This window comes from Petaurus breviceps, unplaced genomic scaffold (genome assembly GCF_028583685.1).
Source record: "Petaurus breviceps papuanus isolate PSGF00001 unplaced genomic scaffold, PetGlider_PUasm1.0 176, whole genome shotgun sequence".
NCBI classification, from domain to species: Eukaryota; Metazoa; Chordata; class Mammalia; order Diprotodontia; family Petauridae; genus Petaurus; species Petaurus breviceps.
The window spans coordinates 12,674,783-12,699,152 of NW_027185771.1; the positions used below are offsets into that span (position 1 = coordinate 12,674,783).

Consider the following 24,370-nt stretch of genomic DNA (forward strand, 5'->3'; position numbering starts at 1 on the left):
AGACAATGAGATCCTATACCTGCCATGTGCTCCTGTCTTATTCCCAGACAGGGAAAAGATAGTTCTGAGCAAAAGAAACTGTAATAATGCTGTGATGTTATTTACCTTTCAATCAATCAACAAAAACTTACTGACATCTACTAAGTGTCTAACATTGTTGGGAGTTACATTAGTCAGATATGGTCCCTGCCATCATGGGAATTTGAATTCTGGCTAGAGAAAGAGTATATACAGGTGAAGCATCTAAACAGTAAGATATAGTTAAGGATTCAATTGTGCAGGAAGGGTGGTATAGAAGTTCAATGAAGGGTAAGATCAACAAGGCTGGAGTGATTAATGAAAGGTTCATTCAAGGCCTGATACAATAAGGGGAAGGAGGCCTGGCCTGGCAGTTGGGAAACCTGGGTTGGGGTCTAGGCCTTGCTATACTTACTAGCCATATGACCTTGGGTAAAACAACTCTGGACTTCAGTTTCCTCATCTGTAAAATGGGGATAATATTTGCACTCCCTATTGCCAAGTCTAAAGGATTCCCCTCTAAAAATAATAGCTTGCAACTTTGTCCTCTAATTCAAGGACAAAGCCTAGATCATCAAGCAGAGCACTATCATGGAGAAAAAAAAATCCAGTCTTAACTTCAGGTTCTGACACCCAATTCTGACCTTGGACAAGCCATTCAAAATCCCTAGGTCTCATTTTTCCCCTCTATAAAATGAGAATGGGGCACATAGGTGGTATAGTGATTAAAGCACTAAGCCTGTAGTCAGGAAGACCTGAATTCAAATACAGTCCCAGACAGATACTAGCTGTGTGACTCTAAGCAAGTCACTTATTCCTGTTTGCCTCAATTTTCTTATCTGTAAAATGAGTTGGAAAAGGAAATGGCCAACTACTCCATTATTTCTGCCAAGAAAACTCCAAATGAGGTCATGGAGAGTCAGATACCAACAATAAAAATGAATGGGTCTTTTTTTTTTTTTAAAGCAATTGGGGTTAAGTAACTTGCCCGAGGTTACACAGCCAGTTATTTTGTGTGGGTGTTAAGTATCTGAGGCCAGAACCGATCCCAGGTCTCCTGACTCCGGAGCTGGCGCTCTTACTCACTGCGCCACCTAGCCGCCCCGAATGGGTCTTTTTGCCTAGAAGGCTCAAAGGTCTTTTTCAGTCCTAAACAGATGATTCTGGGTTCCCTGGATCACTTTCTCTTAAAATCAACTGCCATAAACTATCCAAAAATAGTCTTTTTCATCTAATTGTTGTTGACTTGCCTAGATTACAATTCTCCCTACTTTGCTTATAAACAAAAGATTATTTTTATGTTACATATCAGATGCAGAAGGGCCCCCAGGACATAAAATTCCAGAATTAAAAGGGATCTTAAAAATTACCTGGCCCATTCTCATCTGAAAAATTGAGGTTATATAGCGGAATGAGTTATAGACAAAAACAAAAAACCAGTCCCTGCTCTGCTCACAAATGTCTGGGGTCTAATTCTTTGAAATCCACCAACTTCTCAGAAGTTGCCCTGACAAAGGATTGAACTGCTCAAAAGTGACTTCACACATAATCATAAGCATCTGGTTATTCATTTCCCATCCCACAGCTGTTCTGTTTATCATAGGGCACTCCTGAGAAAACCATCATGCCCTTTGGTTTAATAGCAATGAGGTGGAATCTGGCGACTGCTGCTTTTCATTAACTTACCCGACCCCGCTGAAGAGCAGGGGCTGCTGTTATTATCATTCATAAAGAGAAGCTTGAAAAATTACCCAACTGTGAGGGTTTGCTCCCAAGCACAGGACTCCCTTGGGGGAGGAGAGGGAGGGGTAGCTGTGCTTATAATCACAAAAATCACAGATCTGGAACAAGGAGAAGCATCAGAGGCCATCCAAGTGAGGGGTTAACTTTTTTTTGTGTCCTGCAGTCCTTTGAGAGTCTGGTGAAATCTATGAACCCCTCCTTAGAATCATGTTTTTCTTTTTTTTGGAGGGCAATTGGGGTTAAGTGACATGCCCAAAGTCATACAGCTAAGTAATTATGTCAAGTGTCTGAGGCCAGATTTGAACTCAGGTCTGCCTGACTCCAGGGCCCATGCTCTATTCACGGCGCCACCTAGCTGCCCCAGAATCATGTTTTTCAATGTGTAGAATTACAAAGGAAATCAAATAAATAGATTGAAAAAATTATTAAAATATTTTTTAATTAAATTCATGAGAGGCACCTAGGTGGTTCAGTGGATAGAAGACTGGATAACCTGAATTTAAATCCAGCCTCAGACACTTATTAGCTGTGTGACCCTGGCCAAGTCACTTAACTCCTGTTGCTCCCTGCTCCCCAAAAAAGTTCATGAACCCCAGGTGAAAAGCCTTTGATGATCTGGTCTAACCCTATCATTTTATGGATGTGCAAAGTGAAGATCATGGTGGTCAAGTGAATTGTTCAGGGTCACATAGATATAATGGGTCCAAACTTGGGTACTTTGACTTTGAATCTGATATTCTTCGAACAACAGCACAGTTTCTTGAAAAAGTACATGACTAAGAGGTGAGGAGCAGCTGGACCCAACCAGAGTCTCAAGTGACTTGCCCTTCTATCCCTTGTGGCAGCTCAGGAGAGCAGCATACTTAAATCCTCTTGGCACAGTCTTAGCAAGAAGAGTCCCATTCTCCCCCAAAATTCTATTTTTCTGCATCACTGTGCCCACTTTATTTGGTATTTAAGTTCATTATTAAGATTTTGTTTTAATGAATGGGGCTCTTGATTCCCAATGAATTAGGGCTGGCTCACTTTCTCAAGAGCCAAATGTTAGAAAGCCCAAGCCAGCCCGGAGGGGGCACGAGGGCTTGTCCCCAGAATTTCCAGAGACAGAAGATGCTATGGGAGCGAGGCAAGGTGATGGGGCTCTGGGCAAAGCTTCATTCAATAAAGAGGTATAGTTTGGAAACCTGTGATCAGAGAATGTCTGCATCCCTGAAAAGTCATGGAATCAGCAAAACCAGAACTGGAAAAGGCCATCTAGCCCGGACCTCTCATTTCACAGATGAGAGGGAAGTTAAGTAGCTTACCCAAGGTCACATGGAGGAGATTTTGACCCTTAGTTCAACTGTACCTTGATGGAGATCTAGAGGCAACTAGGTGGCAGGCACAGTGGGCTTGGAGTCAGGAAGACCTGAGTTCAAGTCTGACCTCAGACACTTACAAGCTGTATGATGCTGGGTTAATCACATAACCTGTCTGCCTCAGTCTCCCAAACTGTAAAGTGGAACCAATAACAGCACCGACCTCCTAGGGTTGTGCGAGGATTATAGGAGATATTTGTAAAGGCACTTAGCACAGTGCCTAGTACATAGTAGGCATTTAATAAATGCTTATTTTCTTTTTCCTTTCTTCCTAAGTCAAAGGATTAACCCAAAAGGTAGGCTAGCCTTACATTCCCCTGCTGGCTGCTCACACTGTCTAGAGTTTTAAAGCCAAGACTCTTAGCCAAATCAAGGCCTTCCCCAACATGAACCTGTCTGGCAGCATGGCATGACAAGAAGAATAGGGAACCTGGATTAGAGAACCAGTTTCCACAACTAGCTGTATGACCACAGGCAGGTCGCTTAACCTGTGGTTCAGCGTCATCAACTATAAAAGGACAATAAAAACTTACATTCCCCACTTCTGCTTGAAAGAGGATTAGGATTTATAGTGAGGCTCTTGTTTAACTCTTCTGAATATGCATCTGACAGGGTTACCAGCCCCTCAATAACCTCCAGAATGGTCCTGCAAGGCCTCCGTTCCACAGTTCTCAGCCACCAGCTTTGTCCAATCGTGAAGACGTGTTTAAACCCTTTCCTCAGTCTCCTCCCGCTGTCCCACTGCAGATTTTCCTGCGCTTCCAGTCCCTTAGAATAATAATTCATGTCCTGTACTCTTCCTGCTCAGCTGGCTCTTGAGCTTGAGTCCATAGAGATAATGATGTGACCCAAATGATTACCTCAAGCTCAGGCCACAGGAGGGGGCAGCATCTTTGTGTTTCTCCCTGGTTAGTTAGTCCATACAAGGTAAGAAGGGATGTGTATACCTCCTGGCTCAGCAGGCTATCATGATGAAGTTATACTGGCTTTATCTCCCATTGTTCTTGGAGGTGGCTTTCCAGAAAATAGTGATCTAGTGGGAAGGAGGGGAGGAGGAAGGGTATAATAACAGGGTGGGACTCCCACTCCCCACAGGAAGCATGGACTCAGTCAGCTATACCACAGGTCCCTCACTGCCTTCCCTCTCCTTTTATGTTTCCTTTTCTTTAGTATAAATACATATCAAATATATACAAAATATAAATTATTATAAATATTACGAAGTCCAATAAGGCCTTCAGTGAGAAAGGTAGAGTCTACTGGAACATCCAGTAACAGTAGCAAGACGGAGCTTTGAACATAGAAGATGTTGACATTGGGGAGAGGGGCCCCTAGGGAAAAAAAGAGCCCATTCGTCTGCTTGGCTGGACAATGCCAGGACAGAGGTGAAATGGAAATGTCCACAAGTTATGTACCAAAGGACCTCAAGTGTTAGTCTCCCAACTGATTTTGCTGGATTCTGTAAGAATAAACTACTTCTCCCTATTTCTAAAGCAAAACAAAGCAAAAAAGTCACTCCCCATTCCTTTGGCGGTTAGAGAAAAAAACACTGCAAATAGATAAGGCTAAAAGCAACCAGACCCATATTCTCTCTGTGATATGTGATCAAGGAGTCAATGTCTCCTCCCTGGGCCTCAACTTCCTCCCCTGTAAAAGGAGAGGACTGGGCTAGATGGTGCTTTGCAGCCCATGGTCCTATATTCATCAGAAATGAATGTGGTGTTGTTAGAGTTCATTGTTCTTCCAGACTTATGGCAGTACACTGAGAGCAGGGCTTATTTTACTTACCTTGAATAAGGAAACACACATTTAAGGCTTTCACACAATTGAAACAACCACCATCTGGAAGCATTTTGCTTTAGGTCATTTGGTATAAATCCGACTTCCTCTGGTTTGCTATCAGTTATCCTTCTGCCTTACCCATGCTGGGCATGTGTTAAGAGACTAAAGAAATACTAAAAGTTCTGAACAAAGGGCAGTGGGCCAGATAGCTACAGGTAGACTTGGCAGAGGCTCAGAAGATCTCTCCACATCTGGTAGTGGGCATGTTAATGGAAGGGGTGGCAAATGTAGACATTCTCCATTCTTCAGGCTCAGCCAATTGGATTCAAGAAAAGGATCAAAGTTCTTCCTGGGAAAGCAGCAGATATACAAGGCTAGAGTAGAACACATGGTATAAAATTTCCCCAAAGTTTGACAACAGGAGAAAGATTTAGGATTGAAAACAGCCAGTCAATCCCTTATTTTAGTCATGAGGAAACTGAGGCCAAAGCGGCTAAGTGATTTGCTTGCAAGTAAGAGGGAGGGCCAGGATTCAAACCCATGTCCCTTGATTTATAATCCAACAATCTTCTCATTGTGTAGCACAGTCTATGGTCTTTTCTTTCCCCATGATGCTAACTGTACATGTTCCTCCTGTCCCATCATAGAGCCACAGATTGGAAGAATCTTAGAAATTGTCTAATGTGACTGCTTTCACTCTGTGATTATCTCCAATTTATCCTGTAGATGGCATGTTTGAACCTAGTTGTCTGCCCCTTCTCTCCCCCATTAAACTGTTGAGTTCCTTGACAGTCAGGACTGTCTTTTGCCTTCCTTTGTAGCTTCAGCACTTGATACTAATAGACATTCAATAAACACTTGTAGTCTTGACCTAACTAAACCCCTTCATTTTATCCTCATTTTATGGAAACCTAGAGAGGAAGACTGGCCTCAAAAACAGGGAGTGACAACCTGTGACTGGAATCCAGGTTTTCTGACTGCCCTCACAGTGTTACCCCACCCCTACTGCAGCTTCCAGACCAAGCAGGATGCATTATCAGTTAAATATGGTCATTCTGTCCTGATCTCTATCTACTCATTCCTGAGGCAGAAGATAGCAAGAATTAATCTCAGTTACGGGTGAGTACTCAGTCAAAAAAAAAAAAAGTGACATTTAATACCTGCTACGTACCCTGTGCTAAGTACAAATACAAGCAGAAATACAATCCCCGTTCAAGTAGATCACAGTCTGATGGGGAGATGGCATGCAGAACAGTCTGTAGTAGCAAGCTATATCCAGGATAAATTGGCAACAATCAACAGAAGGTAGGTACTAGAATTAAATACAGATGCGCATGTATCCACCATACTGACAAGGAAAGATAAAACCTAACTTTTTCAAAAAAGAATGGTTTTACTGCTATCCATTCTTCTCATCCCTACCTTGTCTCCTTCACCCCATCACATCTCTTTAAATAAGGAAAGCAGAGGGAGGTGAGAAGGAAGTTACAAAAGAAAGGGGCTATTTGGATGGGCAAGTGAAAAGAAAGGGTCCACAATAACATTTTTTAAAAAAAATACTAAAATGCTTCAGGACTCTGACCAAAGCAGGAACCAGTCCTGATTTCTGAGGACCTACAGAGAGAGATGTGCCTTCCTCCTCTTGGCAGAGAAGCGGTAGATCACAGGGGCAGAATGAGGTATCCATTTCTGGACAGGTTGATGATACGTCCATTTGTTTTGGTTGACAACAGTTCTTTACAAGAGAGGGTTCAGTGAGGGTGAAGGAAGTCATTGGAACATGAAAATGGTGTTGTCTTTTTTTAAACCATCAATACAGCTGAAAAAGGGTGGTACATTCCACTCCAAAAATAAATAGCTGGATTTCTCCATGGAATCAATCCCCACCACCCACACACTCCCAAGGAATATAACCAAAGAAATGTTAGAGATCATTACCTTTATCAGGTTAGAACACCTATTTGATTGTGATATATAATCATAGTTGTAAACAATTCCTAGACACCTTTCCCGCATCCATCAAAGGCATAAGGTATAGAAAAACATCCTTGATCTGGAGGGAGTGAAATGCTTCAAGTCACTGCATAAAATGAAATGAGGCTAAACAGGGAGTATATTGAGACTGGCTGAAGAAAACCAATCATGCCTTGTAGGGCTAAAATAAAAATAATCAGCCAGTTTAGAATCTAGGATTTCCAGTATCAAGCCATCCTAATGATACAGCAGCTTTAGAAAAGTCTCTGAGAAGGACCACCCCACCCTTGCCCTTTGACCAGAGGAAGATCTTGCAAATTTCCCAAGATCAGAATTTGAATGTCCACTTGTCAATGGTAAGTGTCCCCAGAATAACAGTGGCTAACCACAGCGTCCACACCCTCTCCAATGGTCTCAACCCTGGGATTACAATGAAGAACTATGTGGTTGTTCATCCTTCCAGTTGAGTCTGACTCTTTGTAACCTCATGGATCATAGCATGCCAGGTCCTTCTGTCCTGCACTGTCTCCCAAAGTCGATCCAAGCTTATGTTCACTGCTTCTGTGACACTAGCTCTCCATCTCATTCTCTGCCATCCCCTATATCTCAGGGGAAGTTCATAAGGACTTTGGGAAGAGAAAAAAAAGAATTTTTATCCAGCCAAGAGCTGTGAATTAATCCTTTGACACATACACTCTTTGCATAATCTTTGCCCACTTTTTCCTGACTAAGTACTTGTAAAAGGATTATGTCCCAGGCTTTTGGAGAGAAGGGTTGGGAATTACCTCTTCTAAGAGTCAATTTATATTCATTAGTTAAGTGATATTGAAGAGGACAGCAACTAGTTAAATGATTCTTCAGAATATACTAGATGGGTGTCTATGAGCACTGGAAATGCTCAGGGTTGTCCTCAAGAACCCTCAGGAAAGTAGTCAGCCACCTCTGTGGCCTCAGACCACCAAAGGACATGGGAACTGGTTAGTTGCTGCCCTAAAGGGGCTAGTAAACATTTTTGGTTTTGTTGGTTTTGAAGATTGTGATTTTGCGCTTGACTATAGAGAAAGCAAGCTTAACTGTTCAGAATTCAAGCATTTCTACCTCAGAACCAGAGGAAAAGAGTATGTTTTTTATTTTAGACTCTTCACAAAAAAGATAATACAGGTGATAATATTCCTAGTCTTCTATTTTTAAAAATATGCTTAAACAGGCCTGGCCTGCCTCTCTTGCCATTTATGTCTCTGCCACATTTAGTTCCTGAGTTCATCCTGTTTGGTTTCTTTTTGAGACAATCTGGGTTAAGTGACTTGCCCAAGGTCACACAGCTAGTAAGTGTCAGAGGGTGGATTAGAACTCAGTTCCTTCTGACTCCAGGGCCAGTGCTCTATTCACTAGCAACTTAGCTGCCCCTTTGGGGTTTTTTTTTTGTTTGTTTGTTTTTTACCAACTTGAATGAAGAACCAAGTTACCAGGTATTTATAGTGACTTCTTAAGAAACAACTTATCCAATAAAGAGAAACATCTCCATTTTAGAGTAGTCATCTCTCCTTAACAGGCTATTATAGTACTTAATGAAAAACTGGAAGGATGGTATCAATGTCAGTAAAAAACAAAACAAAAAACCCACTGCAAATGGGGTGAAGGTCACATTTATCCACCAAGCAAAGTAAATACGGACACATCGATACAATGGCAAAGCACTCCGGCATCTTTGCCAAGAAAACCCTCAAAAAGTCAGAGCAACTGGGGAATGAAACAAGTCATGCTCACAAGCTTTGGAAACCATGGGATCCTAGCTAGTGACAGCACTCTAGCTTCTGTACCTGTACAGCTCCGACTAGAGGCAGATCTCTTCTCAAGTCATTTGATTTTCCTGTTTGCAAACCAACCAGGCTCTGCAAGAAGAGTCCCAAGTTAAAACCAAAAACCTCAGACCAGAAAGACCTGCATTTTCCCAGTTGTCTCTATCTATCTATCTATCTATCTATCTATCTATCTATCTATCTATCTACCTATCATCTATCTATCTATCCACCCATCTATCCACCCATCTATCTACCCATCTATTTACCTATCCATCTATCTACCTACCAATCCATCTATCCATCTATCTTTATATCTATCCCTCCATCTATCTATCTATCCATCTATCCAATAGACAGATATATCCAGATTCTTGAGAAGGAGCAAGGCAGAAACTCTGGGTTCTTATATCAATCCTTCCACTAGCTAGCTTTGTGATCTTGGGCCAATGATTTCTCTCTGGGTCTCAGGCTGCTCATATGAAAAAAGGAGAGGACTGGGCCTCAAAGGCCTACTAAATGCTATTCCCTCTGAAATTATATTCATTTTCTCTAAACATATCTTTACACGTTGTCTTCCCCATTAGAATATTCTTTAATAATTTGTTGTTCAGTCATTTTTCAGTCATGTCTGACTTTTTCGATCCCCACTTGCGGTTTTCTTGACAAAGATACTGGAGTGGTTTGCCATTTTCTTCTCTCATTTTAAAGATGAGGCAAACAGGGTTAAGTGACTTGCTCAGGGTCACACAACTGGTGTCTGAGGTCAGATTTGAACTCAGAAGATGAGTCTTTCTGACTCTAGGTAAGATACTCTATCCATTGCTCCACCTACCTGGCCTTTTTTTAATAGCTAGCATTTATACAGCAATTATTAACTTCATTTTATAGGTGAGCAAACTGAGTCAGAACTTAAATGACTTGCCCAGGGTCACACAGTAGTGTTTGAAGTTAGGTCTTCCTGCCACCCAGTCCAGGACTCGATCTCTTTTTGCCATCTAGATGCCTTCAGAGCAGGAGGGTACATTGAGGGAGGGGTCTTTTTTTGAAGGGAAGTGCTTTTCTTCCCTGATGATTTGCACAGTTCATGACACATACAGACACTTAATGAATATCTATTTACTGACTTCCAGTTTCTATGATTAGAGAGGATCCCCCTCCCCACTGTGCACACCTCACACTATGGAGCTGGTCAGGCACATCCCCATAAAGCCTTCTCTGACTCCCCCAGTCCCCAGTTATCTCCCTTACCTCTAAACTCTTACAACGCTGATTATCTGTCCCATGTCCTGGCTTCCTCTAAACCCTTCTCTTTTGTAGACATGGAAATCTTTCTAACTCCTGAGGCATGCTCTGGTATTCTTAGCCATTTAAAAAGCCCAATTGGACCCTAGCTTCCTCAAACATCTACTCCCTGAGGTTTAACTGAACTCAGACTCAGAGATTCCCTAAGGGTGTGCAGGTGTGAAAAATACCAATAACAAGGCTAATTATAACATATTAGTGAGGTAGGTTTTACATAGAAGCCCTGAGTTTAAAACCTGCCCCGGGCCCTTATTAGTTCTGTCACCCTGGGCAAGTCACTGGGTGAGTCACAAAACTCACCTCCCAGGGCTATTGGTGAGGATCAAATGAGATAATATTTGCAGAGCACTTTGCAAATTCTAAAGAGCTATATATATGCTGGTTATTTTTAATATATTCCAAAGTCTAACACTGTGTTTCAGAGGAAACATTTTTCTAAATGGTAACTAGATTTTTCCCCCTTTAAAACTTTTCATTTTGGTATTATTTCCAGATTTCCCCAAACCCTACTGCTTCACATAGTATTCTCATGGATTTGGGGCCTGGTATGAGCTCCTTGGACCAAAATTATAAAGCACATTAGGGCTACCTTCTCAGGGAGAGGGAGAGAGAGAGACGAGGGAGTCCTGGGGAAATGGGAAAAAATACTACACTTCAGGTTGGAACGCTTGGCCTCATGACCTTCTCTGCTACTTACTAGCAAGTGACTCAGACTCAACTTCTTAATTTATGAAACAGAGATAATATTACCTGTATTGTCTACCTCGCATGAGAAGTTGCAGCTCAAAGGACACAATATGCCTAAAGTGTTTTGTGACCATGAAGGGCCAATAAAATATTAACAATAGAAGGAATGATAACACAAATGGGAAGATGTATTAAGAGTATAAACAGATGCATTTCACCAGTGGGTCCCTATTCCCCACCAAATGATTTCTTTACATTTGTTTCATGTTTTTATTTGCTATATATTTATCAGTCTGTAAGTTCCCTGAGGGCAGGGCTTTTTTTTTAAGTTTGTTTCCCTAGTAGACTTGCACAGTACATAGTAGGAGCTTAACAAATCATTTCTGAATTCATTTACTGAGCACAAATCAGGCAGCAAAAGTGAAGGACACAAGAAGGCAAGGCCAAGGGCTGGGAAACATTAAAAGAACATTAAGGTTTCCAGCCCATTGGGTGGTTCTTGTGTGGGGAAATTTTACTGCATAAGCACAAGAATGTATGGGGAGAACTTACATCAATGAGTACAATACAGGACAAAGCCTGGCACACTGCAGGTGCTTAATAAATGCCCATGAAAAATGTATTGAAGAGAAGATAATTATGCAGAGAACCAGACTGTAAATGATCCAGAGACCATCCAATCAGATCTCGGGCAGGAAGGGACCTCATCAGCAATCTAGTCCAACTCCTTTTTAGAGATGAGGAAACCAAGGCCCGAAGAAATGAAATAATTTGTCCAAGGTCACACAAGTCAGATCATATCCAGGATTTGAACTTGGATCCTCTGACTCTGCTCTGAGAATCTGCCTCCTATGTAGTCATAGTGATTATGGAGAGGAAGATGGCAAAGGTAGGCTGTTGGAAGTTCCGTTGGTTCATTTCCCTTCAGGATTTCTAAAGAAAGGACAGAGCAGACCAGGCGCTTTTGTTTGTCTGAGCACCAGGGACCCAATTAACCCAGGTAGGGTGGAACAGAGTGAACCCTTTCTGAAGTATCTGGAGGCAAACACCCTTTCATCTGGGTGAGGCACTCAGGAGGGAAGAAGGAAGATATGTACAGGACTGGGTCTCTCTCTTCTGACATTTACCCTCAGTCTTTGGGGAGGGGCAAGTCTCAGAGAGAGGAAAACAAGCCCAGGCTCTCTTTATTTTTACCCAGAACCACCAGGTTCTCAGAAAGGTCACTCAGAGCCTGGAGGAAAAGACAACAAGATGATAAAACTGACAAATATTGCGAAACCTAAAAAGAGATATATATGCTGCAGTGAAAAACATCTGTGCACCAACTGATTCTGCTCTGGAGGGACCTTCTCTTACTGGCCAAACCTCTTCCTGGGCTAGTTCTGTGCTATGGGCCTGAGAACCCAGGATGCAGGAGTTGAGAGGGTGGTTTAGAACCAACAGTATCAGAGCTGTTTGGGGGGCGTTAGAACTTACTAATATGCCTGGGACCAGAGCACAAGGTGGAATATGGTCTGTGCTCTATGGGAACCTATCACCCTAATGCCCTTCTGCACCCCAGAGACTGAGGAGGGCCAAGAGGGGTAGGATCATGCCTTCGATCCATTGGGGAGGTAAGTTTGGATATTTGTGATTATACCTTTTGAAGTAAATATTCCTTTGTAAAAGTTTTTTTTAAATGCTAAAATTTTCTTCAAAGTTTATAAAACAGTATAGTCACAAGCATCTGCCAAGTCAAAAAAAAATTTTTTTAAGCCCTGCCCTCAGGGAGCTTACATTCTCCTCAGATAAACATATAACAACTAAAAATGTATATGAAATGAATACAACTTGGAGGCAACTAGGTGGGGCAGTGAATAGAGCAATGGCCCTGGAGTCAAGAGGACCTGAGTTGAAATCTGGCCTCAGACACTTAACACTTACTAGCCATGTGACCTTGGGCAAGTCACTTAACCCCAATTGCCCTGCCCTCCCCCCTCCAAAAGACAAAAAAGGAAGAAATTAATACAACTGTTATCATTTTAAAGGTGGGGTAACTGCTCCTCAGAGAAGTTATCGTGCCTAAGATCACACAGAAAGCTACAAGCAGAGCTAAGACCAGAAGAATCTAAAGTTTCTGTATCCTGGGCTAATGCTCCATTCGACCAGCCTTGACATAATCATGCAAAACAGGAAGATAGTCTCTTGTCCCCTGCTATGCCACATTCTCTCCTCCTCCTCGGCTGCCCCCCCACCCCCAAATGGGCCAGAAACACATTACTGCTTCAATATTGTAGCTCATCCTTGTCCCTAAGGAAGACATTAGCTCCCAAATAAGAAGAGAGCAGCTTTCTTGGCCCTAATCCACACACTGCGTCAGCCACACACACACTTTCTCCCAATTAGCTTCTTCTCTCTCTCTTGCTCCCTTGTAGTTAATCAGGGCCTAGGTCTTGTTGATTCTATCTCCCTAACTTCCCTCACATCAGATTTCCTCCACTCTCTGGGCTACCACCCTCATTCTGTCCCTTATCACGTCTCAACTGTACAACTGAACTGCCATTATATTATTATACTATATATATATTATAGAATTATTATATCACATACACTATATAGTTTCATTGATCTAGGCAACTTTCAGAGTGGAAAAATCTCTCTACCAATGCAGGTCGACATTTTCTCTACGATTTAGAGCACTGAGAGGTTTAGTGATTTGCCTGGGTCACTTGGTCAAGTGAGTCACAGGGGGGACAACTTGAACCAGGTCTTCCTGATTCTGAAATCAGCAATGCCCCTGTTATAACTGGCCTCCCTGCTTTCATTCTCTTTACCACCAGAACCATCCTTCACCATCTGCCAAAAACATCTTCCTAAGGCACAGAGCTGACATTGTTATTCCCTGGCTCAAAACACTTTCAACAACTCCCTGGTCTTTATTCGGAGTGTCCCAAAAGTCCCGATGCCATTTAAAGCTATTAAACTTTAAAGCTTTAAGCTGAAACCTTTAAGGTACTAAACCTTACACAAGCACTGGCACTTTTGGGACACCCTGTATTGATGAAGACACAAACTTCAGTTTACCTTGAGCTCGACTTATCTGTGGGCATGTTTTAAAGGCAAAACTCCTCCTTTTGTAGTAGAATGTAAGTGATATCCCCGGTGCCTAGCCAATGGGAGGTCCTCATAAGTGTTTGTTGAACTGAAATGACTTCAGGGATGCCTGGATTCAATTCAATTAAGTATCTATTATGTGCTAAGCACCAGAGATTAAAAACACAAAATGAAACAATGCCTGATTACATCCTATTTGGGGGAACAACATGTATGCAAAGTCATTTTTGGTGGGAGGGCACAGACCTGGTAAAAAACAAAACAAAACAGAGTTTATTAAAAATAGACATGCCAGAAGGCACCATAGAAGGATGAGAGAGAGTACCTAGACATGTGGGGCGGATGTGAATTGGTGTGATGGAGCAGGGAGTTGCTGATTAAGGAAGTCTTTGGTCTAGCCAGTCAACAATTCTGAAACAAGAATTCTGAGCACAGTCACAGGACGGGAGATTGTCATGAATTTCACATAGCAAAGGTAAGGTTGATTTGATTATCGTTCCCAGGGAAAGCAAGTGGAAAAGGGAAGGTGGAAGTCGGGGTATGTCAGCAGAGCAAATGCCCAGTCCCTGGTTATGCTTGACTGTTAAGTGGAATCATGGTGATGGAATCCTAATAAAGCTGCCCCCAGCCTCAATACTCTAATTTCATTATAGGCCCCACTGTACCTACCTAGCTCCCCCCACCCAAAGTCCTAACTTCTTCATATATGCCTCCCTGCTCACTGGAACAACAGGTGTGTCCCTGAACTCTTAGTTCCCACAGAAACAGTGTCCATGTGATGGGAACCCAGTTATGGGAACTCTGCCTAGTCACTGCCCCCAGACCCATTCCCACAGAAACAGGTGTGTTCTTGTATTCAATCACAATCACACCATCCATCTAGCCCAAGACAGGACCACAATACCTAACTCTCTCTATTGACCAGACAGGACCACAACAGCTAGCCAATTGGAGGACAGCATGACCGGAATGTTTAACCACGAAACCATAGATGGGACCCCTCCTCCATTACCTACTCCCTTAACAAACCCTTCCTGCCTTTTTCAGTCATGATTTCTGTTATGTAATTGCATCTTTACTCTATAAAAATCCATCTTGCTTTCTTAGAACTTAGCCCACTTCATGAGAGGCATCAATCTCAATAAATGCCTATACTTGGATTAGAGGTGATCTGACTCGGAATTCTTTGAGACAGTTCCACCACAACACATGAAACCCCAACAGTTTTTGGGTGAACAGAGTCCCCACCACAACAATGGGTCCAGGCATTTGAGGTATTTATGACAATAGTGGTCCATTCTCTAAAGGCTATCTATCCTCTATACCACTTCCAGAACAATCTTTTAAAAACAATGACTTCTTGTCACTTTCTTGCTCAAGAATCTATAGTGGTTTTCTATCACCTACTGGGTCAAACCCTCTCAACCTGACATTCGAGGGCCTCTAGCCACATGATACCATCTCACTCTCTATTCTCCAGAATGGGCCTTCTGTTCTAACTAGACCCTTCTCCTTACTTGTCACTTGTATGTCATACCAATGCTTTTCACCAAAAACATCCGTGTCCCCTTCCCTTCCTCTCTAGCTTAATGTAAACAATATGCTTTGTCAAATGCCCAGATCAAGGCTTGCTTCTGTTAGGACTTGTCCAAGGGGTATAGATATAGATTAGATAGATAGATAGATAGATAGATAGATAGATAGATAGATAGATAGATAGATTAGATACATATTTATATTCTCCATAAATGTCAAAAGAGCCAAAGAAAGGCATCAAATAGATTGACTAGTGTCTCTCTAAAGGATTTGTGGAAACATATGGACAAGAATCAGACAGAAGGGACGAATGAGTGGAAAATCTTCATTAAGGGAGGCAGTTATCTACATTGACATGTATTCATGATTTCATCTAAGGACATAAAAAAAAAGCAAAAATTTTATAACATGATAATCACACTTATAGACTCCAATATATTGAGTTTAAAAGTAAACATATCATCTCTTTAAAAATACTTGGGAACAAGGAGTGAGCAGAGGCTTATTTATATTTATGTGAAAAGCAGCCAAAACAAATACATACATATATATACTTAAATAGCGTTAGAAAGCTTGCTTTCAGTGCATTGATTGCTGTCTCCTTGCAAGGTCTCCTGTACATATCTTCTTTCCCCATAGGACTCTAACTTATGGCTTGAAATTGAAGCCAGTTTTCTGGCTTACCCTCAGATGTTTTAACTGAAAACCTATCCCTGTTGGTCTGTTCTTTATTTGGGAAAGAGGAAAAGCTCTTTTTAAGAGTGATCTGATTATGAATATTCACTATAAGGGGCTTTTGTTTTTCTTCTATAATGGAGGGAATTGGGAGAGAGATAAAATAGATTTTTTTTGCTAATTGAAAAAAAAATTAAGTGTTGTCTAAGAGGATCCAAGAGAGGACTAGCAAGATATTGGCAGCAGGAAACCCACGGGCCTAGAATATACATGTATGGAAGATATACAGTTGGATGTCTTGAAACCAGTCCTTCATTAATTTTTCTTCAATCCTTCTAGGATTCATTGCTTCATCAGCCTTGGAGTTCCTCCTCCTTCACCAACTGAAGCCCCTTTACATCTCGGGTGGTGGTTTTTGAGGTATTGTGGCTGAAAAGTTCACTGCCCAGTAGATATTCTAAAGATGAACTTTTCAGGCAACAAGACAAGACTGGCTCTTCCTGGAAATCTTTCTGGCTTGACCCACCAGGTCCTACCAGAACAGGCAGTACATTAACTTAGTCTGAGTATCCAAGGTCACTACCTCCAAGCCACAGTAAGATATCACAGGGCTTCAGCAGCATTAAGTGCATAAACTTGAAACTCTACAAAATGACGCTAGAAAGTGAGAATAACTTCTATTAATAAGAAGCACCAAAAAGACTCTCACTTGCTACAAGTATCGGAATCAAAAGTCATTTTTCCTCTTTTGGATATGAATTTCTGCTGAGAAAGTTATCAGTCCATAGGAAGTCAGATAATAATGGCCTTAGGCTGCAAGGATAGGGAACCTGAAGCCTCGAGGCCACACATGGCCCTCTAGGTCTTCAAGTATGGCTAGCCATGGCTCCACATAACAAAAAATTAGTAGAAAGAGCTGCTGTCATCCAGGAAAGTGTGACCTCTGACATATTTACTGTGTGACCCTGGGGCAAATCTTTTAACTTTGAAGTACCCCAGGCAATTCTAAGATCATAAATTGCAGGGCATGTGAGTATATATATACACACACAGAATCAGGAGGGAGAAGTCCCAATGAGAATTCTCTCCTTAGATGCCTTTCATCACTGCTATGGAGTATCAACAAGGAAACAAAACAAAAAAAATCGCATGTTTATTATTATGCTTCACAATTACTGAGCTAATATTTCAGAAGTTATTGTACAAGTAAACTTTTCATGCTTTCATTCATTTACAATATAATATGGTACCCTAGCCAATCATTCAATTCTAACCATAAAAACATTGTTTTCGGGACAGGGAATAGAGACTGCATCTGTGATTTCGTTGTGGTCCAAAGTTTCTAGTGAGGAAAGTCCCTCTACCAATACAGTCAGTACCCTTTCTCCCACATACTCTATAGTCTAAAGAGTTCCCTGGGCCACAGAAATTAAGTGATTTACCCAGGGTCAGACAGCCAGGATGGTATTGGCTTTCAGGATAGCTATCTCCACTGCCTCTTGAAACTGGTGTTGACCCATATTTAATGTAGCATACAAACTACATTGTATATAACACATCCCCCACTCCAATCATCCAAATATAGTTGGAGTGAGGTATATGGTAGGGTTAGGCAAAAAATGCTCCTCACCTTCGAGTGACTAAACAAGTTCCCATACATATAAGCACAGAAGGCCATGAAAGCATTCCCTAGCAGAAGTTAAATGAATTAAATTCAACAGAATTTAAGAACTTATATTCAAGGCATACTGGAAATACAAAGGTAAATTGTCTACATTCTCTTAGTGGAAAAGCATGGATAAGCTTTAAAGCTAAAAGGGACCTTGGGGCTTATCTGATCCAACCCCCTTGTTTAGAGATGTCATAATCAGGGCGGAGCCAAGATGTTGGAGATGTCATAATCAAGGCCACGATAGGTTGTACAATGTGCTCAAGGACACAAAGTGACAGATAGGGCCAGGATGCAAACCCAGGCCCTCTAACACCAAATCTAGTGCTCTTTCTAAAACACAATGCTATTTACTTATTTCTTCACATTTTCCCACAGCAATCTACCCACAGCTCTCTCTCTCTCCTTAACTCCCCATCATTTTCTATCTCAAATCAAATGTATTTATGTATATAAATATCTCCACAGAACCTAAGTGTCTTGAGAGTGAGAATGCTGTGGGGTCTTTTGGTATCTGTATCCCTAGCATCTAGCACAATGCCTAGCACACAGTTGGTGCTTAAATGCTTACTGAATTAATCAATAGTCCCTACCCTGGAGAAGCTCAAAGTCTAAAGTTGGGGAAGTCAATAGATCAAAAGTCTTGCCTTATTTTTCTTGGCTTTATGGCTCTTGTTTATTTCATCAGAAAAACATTATCCTGATGCAGTGGAAATAGAAAGAATCAACACCACCACAACTAAAAAAATCCAACTCCCACCCATCTGAGTTCTGAGTAATTACAATGATCCAATCTGATTTCAAAGAAGAAATATGAGAATACACCTACCTCCTTTCTTTGAAGAAATGGGGGGCTTTGGATAGGGAAGATGTGAAGACTGTTGACTGTTGGATTTGACCAATGTATGTTGGTTGGTTTTCTCAAACTGCCTTCTTCCTCTTCTTTCCTTTTTTCTGCTTTGTTATATGAGATGGTATTCTGAGTAGGTAATAGAGAGGGACATGAAGATAAAGACAAAACAAAAAGTAACAATAAAGTTGAATAAATGGAGAGTCATCAGTATGATTTTCACCTTTGCCACAGAGTTTTCAAGATGGCATCCTGCTCCTAAATACCACAGATAGCCTGGCCACTCTACTTTAAGATGAATCAAAATTGTGCAGCAATTCAAGATTGATTTTTGGGTATTCTCTGGCAACCAAATTAGTTTGTAGTCACCTTTTTAGTGAATTAAATTTGGCTTTGTCAGTCAGTCAGACAACAAGCATTTATTAAGAATTTGCTGTGAGTGTGGCTAGGTGGTACAGAGATAAGAGCTAAATCGTCCTTCCTGAGACCCCTTTCCAGATCCTAAATTGAGGGTTGAATTCTAATCTGTGATATTGAGTTTCCCCATCTTATAATCACCCTTTTCCAAAAATCAGCAAACCTACATGAAATCTACAGAACATCCGTCCTCTCTATAATTCACATTAAAAAAGCTACTTACTTCTAGCTGGACCCCATTCCCTCCTTCCCAAACTACCTAGTGGGTCTTCATATTTAATCCTTTCCCTTGCATAACAACCAGGGCTATTTATCATGGGGACGAATGCTGTCCCTTAGTAGGGCATCACTACACCATAATGCAGCTGGTCTGGGTATTCCAGGTCGACTTCTGAAACGTTGACTGGGTAACCATGGGCAAGTCACAATGTCACTGATCCTGGCATTTCTTTTTTTTTAAAGCAATTGGGGTTAAGTAACTTGCTCAAGGTTACACGGCCAGTTATTTTTTGTGTGGGTGCCAAGTATCTGAGGCCGGAACTGATCCTGTGTCTCCCAGCGCTGGGGCCGGTGCTCTTACTCACTGCACCACCTGGCCGCCCCTGATCCTGGCATTTCTAAGATTATAAACTGTAGAGAAGGTATGCACCTGCATCTTTAGAAGAAAGATAGTGAGGGGGGGCCAGGTGGCACAGTGAGTAAGAGCACCGGCCTGGCGTCAGGAGACCCAGGATCAGTTCCGGCCTCAGATACTTGGCACCCACACAAAAAATAACTGGCCGTGTAACCTTGAACAAGTTACTTAACCCCAATTGCTTTATAAAAAAAAAAAAGAAAGATAGTGAAAACTCATTTCTATAGAACTCCTCAGTCTCTCCTGATGTTAGACTAATTCAGTTATCTCGATAGACTTGAAGACTTCTCAGTGGAATCTGCTAGCTGGAGGAAGGGGACAGAGGGGAGAGAGGTGCAAGAGAGGCAAGGAGGCTAGTACACTCCTTTATTTAGCTCACTCAGGGTGCAGCAAAATGTGCATTGGACTGGGAGTCATGAGACTGGGGGTCCAGTCTTGGTTATATCATTTACAAGCCACTTTCATTCTCAGGTTCTCAGTTTCTTCACCTGTAAAATGGGTATCACTTACATTTTCTATCTCCTAAGGGTGTGGGGAAGAGAGTCAACCTTCAAGTGCTTTCAAAATTGTGGTTATCATTTTATTATTATTATCATTATTATTACTTCTTATTTTATTCTCTTCCCCCTTGGAAAATGTTTTCCCCCCATTTCTCCTTTGTTCTCCCTTTAAATTTAGTTTCCAATAACTCCCTATGTCATAGGGGATGTGGTAGCAAAAAAAAAAAAAAACAACCCACAAGTGTTAAATGGAAATCTGACCATTATTCTTATTTGGGCTGGAGGAATATAATTCCAGGTTTGGCACTGCTTTCATCTGTCTTACAGTCTTTATTTGTTTCAGCTTTACATATTGGGGTGGCCACCCCATCTCTGTTCTGGTGGCTTAACAATCAGTGGGGCTCATTTATTCTGGTATTTTCCCTGCATCAGCATTAGCTTCTCAGTGGGCTCATTTCAGTTACCAAGTAATGATCCCTTGAAAGCCTTTCTATTCTCTTTTTAAATTTTTTTTTCCAGCTCATTGGCCATTTTAACCACTGTTGAGTCATTTTATCTGAGTCACGGCTGGCTGTGGTACAGGGCCCAGCAGAGCTTCTTCAAACCGCACCGGACTGGAGCAAAGCTATTGCCAAAAAATATGGACCTCTAGGCTCTATGCCCATCAATTCACCAATCAAGGATGTTAAAGTGGATTTGTTTATTTTAAAAAAGGAGAAAGGCCTTGCTTCTCTCTCCTCTTCCCTGTTTATTTCCTTCAAGCCATCTCCCTTCTCCAATGAGTCATAAAATAAGAGAAATCTTGAGCTAGACAGGCCTTGAGCCTCTACCACTCATCCTGGTTTCTTTAGGGGTTGCTGAGCACCCTATGAATCAGTCCTCCAACTCCCTGAGGATTGAAATAGCTAGGCTTATGTAAGGTCTTCCCATCCTGCTCTGTAAGTACCTGCCCTGACACTTCTACCTCTGAATCACTTCCTTCTTTGGAGGAATAAAGTCCTTAGGACCAGAAACATTAACCTCAAATGTTCTGTTTTTCATGTATTAAGATGATGTTACCTATCCACCTACAATTTAAGGTAGTGGGGATAGGTTATGAGAATCATTTACATTCTCAGTGTGCCCACCTTGTAACCAGTGATTGGCATTTGCAACGGAGTAGCAGGGGACAGGATGCAAGCCCTAGGGACCAGGTACAGGTGGTGAACTCCAGGAGTAGAAAGAGCTTCAGAAAGGAAATAGGGAAGAGAAGCAAAGATAAATCCAGCCAACTTCACTATCATGCCAAGGGTCTGGGGCAGCTAGGTGGCAAAGTAGATAGAGTTCTGGGTTTGGAATCAGAAAGACTTATCTTCATGAATTCAAACCCAGTCTCAGATGATTATCAACTGTGTGACCCTGGGCAAATCAATTCACCCTGTTTGCCTCCGTTTCCTCATCTGTAAAATGAGCTAGAGAAAGAATTGGCAAACCATTCCAGTGTCTTTGCCAAGAAAATTCCAAAAAGTCGGACTGAAATGACTGCACATGAAGAAGAGAATTATCAGGGGCCACTAGGTGGTGCAGTGAATAGAGCACTGGCCCTGAAGTCAGGAGAACCTGAGTTCAAATTCGACTTCAGACATTTGACATACTTAATAACTGTGTGACCTTGGGCAAGTCACTTAACCCCAATTGCCTTGCCTTCCCTCCTCCAAAAAAAAAAAAACAAATAAAAGAATTAAGAAAACTTCATGCCTGATTATATGGGAGGGGAAGTGCCGATCAAAACTCCAGAACTTCAACAAGAGTATCCCTGGGAAAGCTTGGCTTCTTAAAGTTGTTAAGCAGGCAGCAAGGCCACTTTACATAGAGAAGCAGTTGGTTATTTTCAAGAGGCATGAAAGATAGTTATGTGTGAACCTTCTGCCACCCTCAGTGAAGCTCTCCCTTTGCAAGGATGGCCTAAGCTGAGGCCCAAAGGGAAGAAGTGATTAACCTCAAGTCATACCACAGAACCCAGCTCAGGCACCCTATAATCTTAATCCTAAACCACTACATGGCCAAAGCTGAAGACCTTCCAGGATCTCTATTTCTAAAGGGACTAGACTAGCTAACCTCTAGGATTTATAGACAACAGAGCTCTACCTCTTATGAATCAATGTGCAATTTATGATCAATGGTGGCATTTGGGCTGATCAAACCCTCCCATTCCCCCCAGTGACATTTGTAGGGGGCCATACTCCCCCCTCCCAGTCCTTTCCTGTCACTTCTTCCACCACTAAGTGGCTACCATTTATCACCCCATTCCTTCTACACCTCTCCCCAAAAAACCCACCTTCTTCCTTGATAGGGCAGAGCTAGGTTTGAGAGACCTCAGAGTTCTTTTTTGCAATGGTTGCTATCCCTTGCATTAGAACAATGAATTACAGCCCTAAAGAAGAAAAAAAAAAACCTTACTAGCCAGTTTCACCACCCCATACTGTCTATTGCATAAATCTTCCTTTCTTTTATGCAACCTCAGCTAAGTCTCTTGACTTTCAAAATGCAGCATCTCCAAACACCAAACAAAACGTTTCATTCTTCCAGCAAATAACCAGCAGAACCTAATGTCTTCCTCACAAACATCATGGGAAATTAGACATAGAAAGGCCTTTAGAAACCTCCTCATTCTCTATGAAGAAACTGAAATCCAGAAAATTAACTGACTTGCCCAAGGTCACTAAAGTTGACGTGCATCCTTTCCCTGACTCAGCCCCAATCCCACATCTATGTTCTATGACTTCTGTGTAAAACTCAACTTGTTCTTATTCCCAATATTGTAAATGTGGACAGTGGAAGAATCTTAGAAGCTAAACTGGTTCAGCCACCTTATTTTACAAATTAAGAACTGAGGTATAGAGTTGGTTAAGTGATGTGCCCAAGATCACATAGCTAATTCTGCCCAGGAAACATTCAAACCCAAGTCATTTCAAGTCCAGCACAGCTTTCACTGTCTTCTCATGGTACTGCCCTGGAGAAAACTTCCTTAAGTGAAGGCAGCATGCTGTAGTAGAAACTTTGGTGTTCAAATAAATACATAGAGGTTTATGTCCCAACCCTGTCACTTACAGTCTGTGAGAAACTGAGCAAATCATTTCTTTTTTTTTTTTTTGAGTTCCGTTTTCTCATTGAGAAAATGAAAGGGATAGTTAGCTGTCTTCTGGTTCCAATAATCTTTAATATCAAATGAAAACTGGAAAAGGTTACTGAGAAGGCAGCACCTTCAGTTTCACAACCGACCTATTTCTCCCTAGGGTGGAGGACAAGAAAAACTATCAGATGAGTTGGGCCAGAATTAAAATGCTCTAGGTTGCGTCACTGCTACAGAAAACCACCTAGACCTGAGTATTTGGAAATCCGGTTCACTTAAGCAAAATGGACTTCTCCCAACTCCACTTCCTTCTGAGTTTCTTAAATACTCACAAACAAATCTAATCAGTAGCAGTGGAAAGCAGAAGGCTGCCTTGAAGTTAAGGGAGGGCTGCTGTGCTCCGGGTTAGGAAGTTGGCCAGTGATTCAGGGAGGAGGGGAGCTCTGCCAGCTAGGGACTTGTATTATTTTTTTTAAAGACCTAAGACTCATATAATACAATCAGTCCTTAATTAACCCTCCCACACACAGATCCTTGACAGACATGCTTGTGCCTCCCCATCAAACTCTGTTCCATACCCTCTTCAGGGGGTGCCCTTTAAAGACCTCCCCCCTTCAAGGGTCCCCAGGATGTGCAATTTAACATAACAGGGCAAGTGTACACAGAGTGGTTTGCCCCCACTCTAACCCTCACTACCCCCTTTTACAATGACCCTAAAATGAATTTCCCTGTAGCCTGTTTTAGATGTAATCCATAAAAACCCTGCCCATGAAGAAGGGTCTTCTGTGGCTGTCTGCAAGTATTTGGAGGGCTGTCAAGAGAAGAGAATCAGTGATTCTCTTTAAGAGTGGAACCAGGAATAAAGAATGGAAATCCATAGATGGAGATTTAGGCTTCATGTCAGAATAAACTTCCTATCAATTAAAATTGTACAAAGGTGGACTGACCTGCCTAAGGAGGTAGTAGGTACACTACTCCTTGGCAGGTACGCTATATTAGGGATTGCTTTTATTTCGAGCCTTTCTTTGTATTCCCTACACTTAACATACAATAATCGCTTAATAAATCCTAGAGATTAGAGCCACTTGGTTTTTCAATGGAAAATATCACAGACAACATTTTTCCTGAGGCAAAGACCCAAAACAGGACACTAGTTCTAATTCTTTACAAAGGGGAGGCATGTGTTCAAAGGCTGTCAGTAGCAGTCAGATTGAATGG

General features: G+C 41.8%; 1 protein-coding gene and 1 pseudogene across 2 annotated transcripts in view; both read right to left on the bottom strand.

Moving 5' to 3' along the window:
* Positions 1-18,608, bottom strand: part of KIAA0513 (KIAA0513 ortholog) — a 55,631-nt gene extending 37,023 nt beyond the window's left edge. For both annotated transcript variants that reach the window (XM_069085633.1, XM_069085632.1), the window contains exon 1: positions 18,469-18,608. The gene's annotated coding sequence lies outside the window, so the exon portion shown is untranslated. The remainder of the gene's footprint in view (positions 1-18,468) is intronic.
* LOC138159358 (centrosomal protein of 19 kDa pseudogene) overlaps positions 1-24,370 on the bottom strand; it is a 300,984-nt pseudogene that overhangs the window by 82,205 nt on the left and 194,409 nt on the right.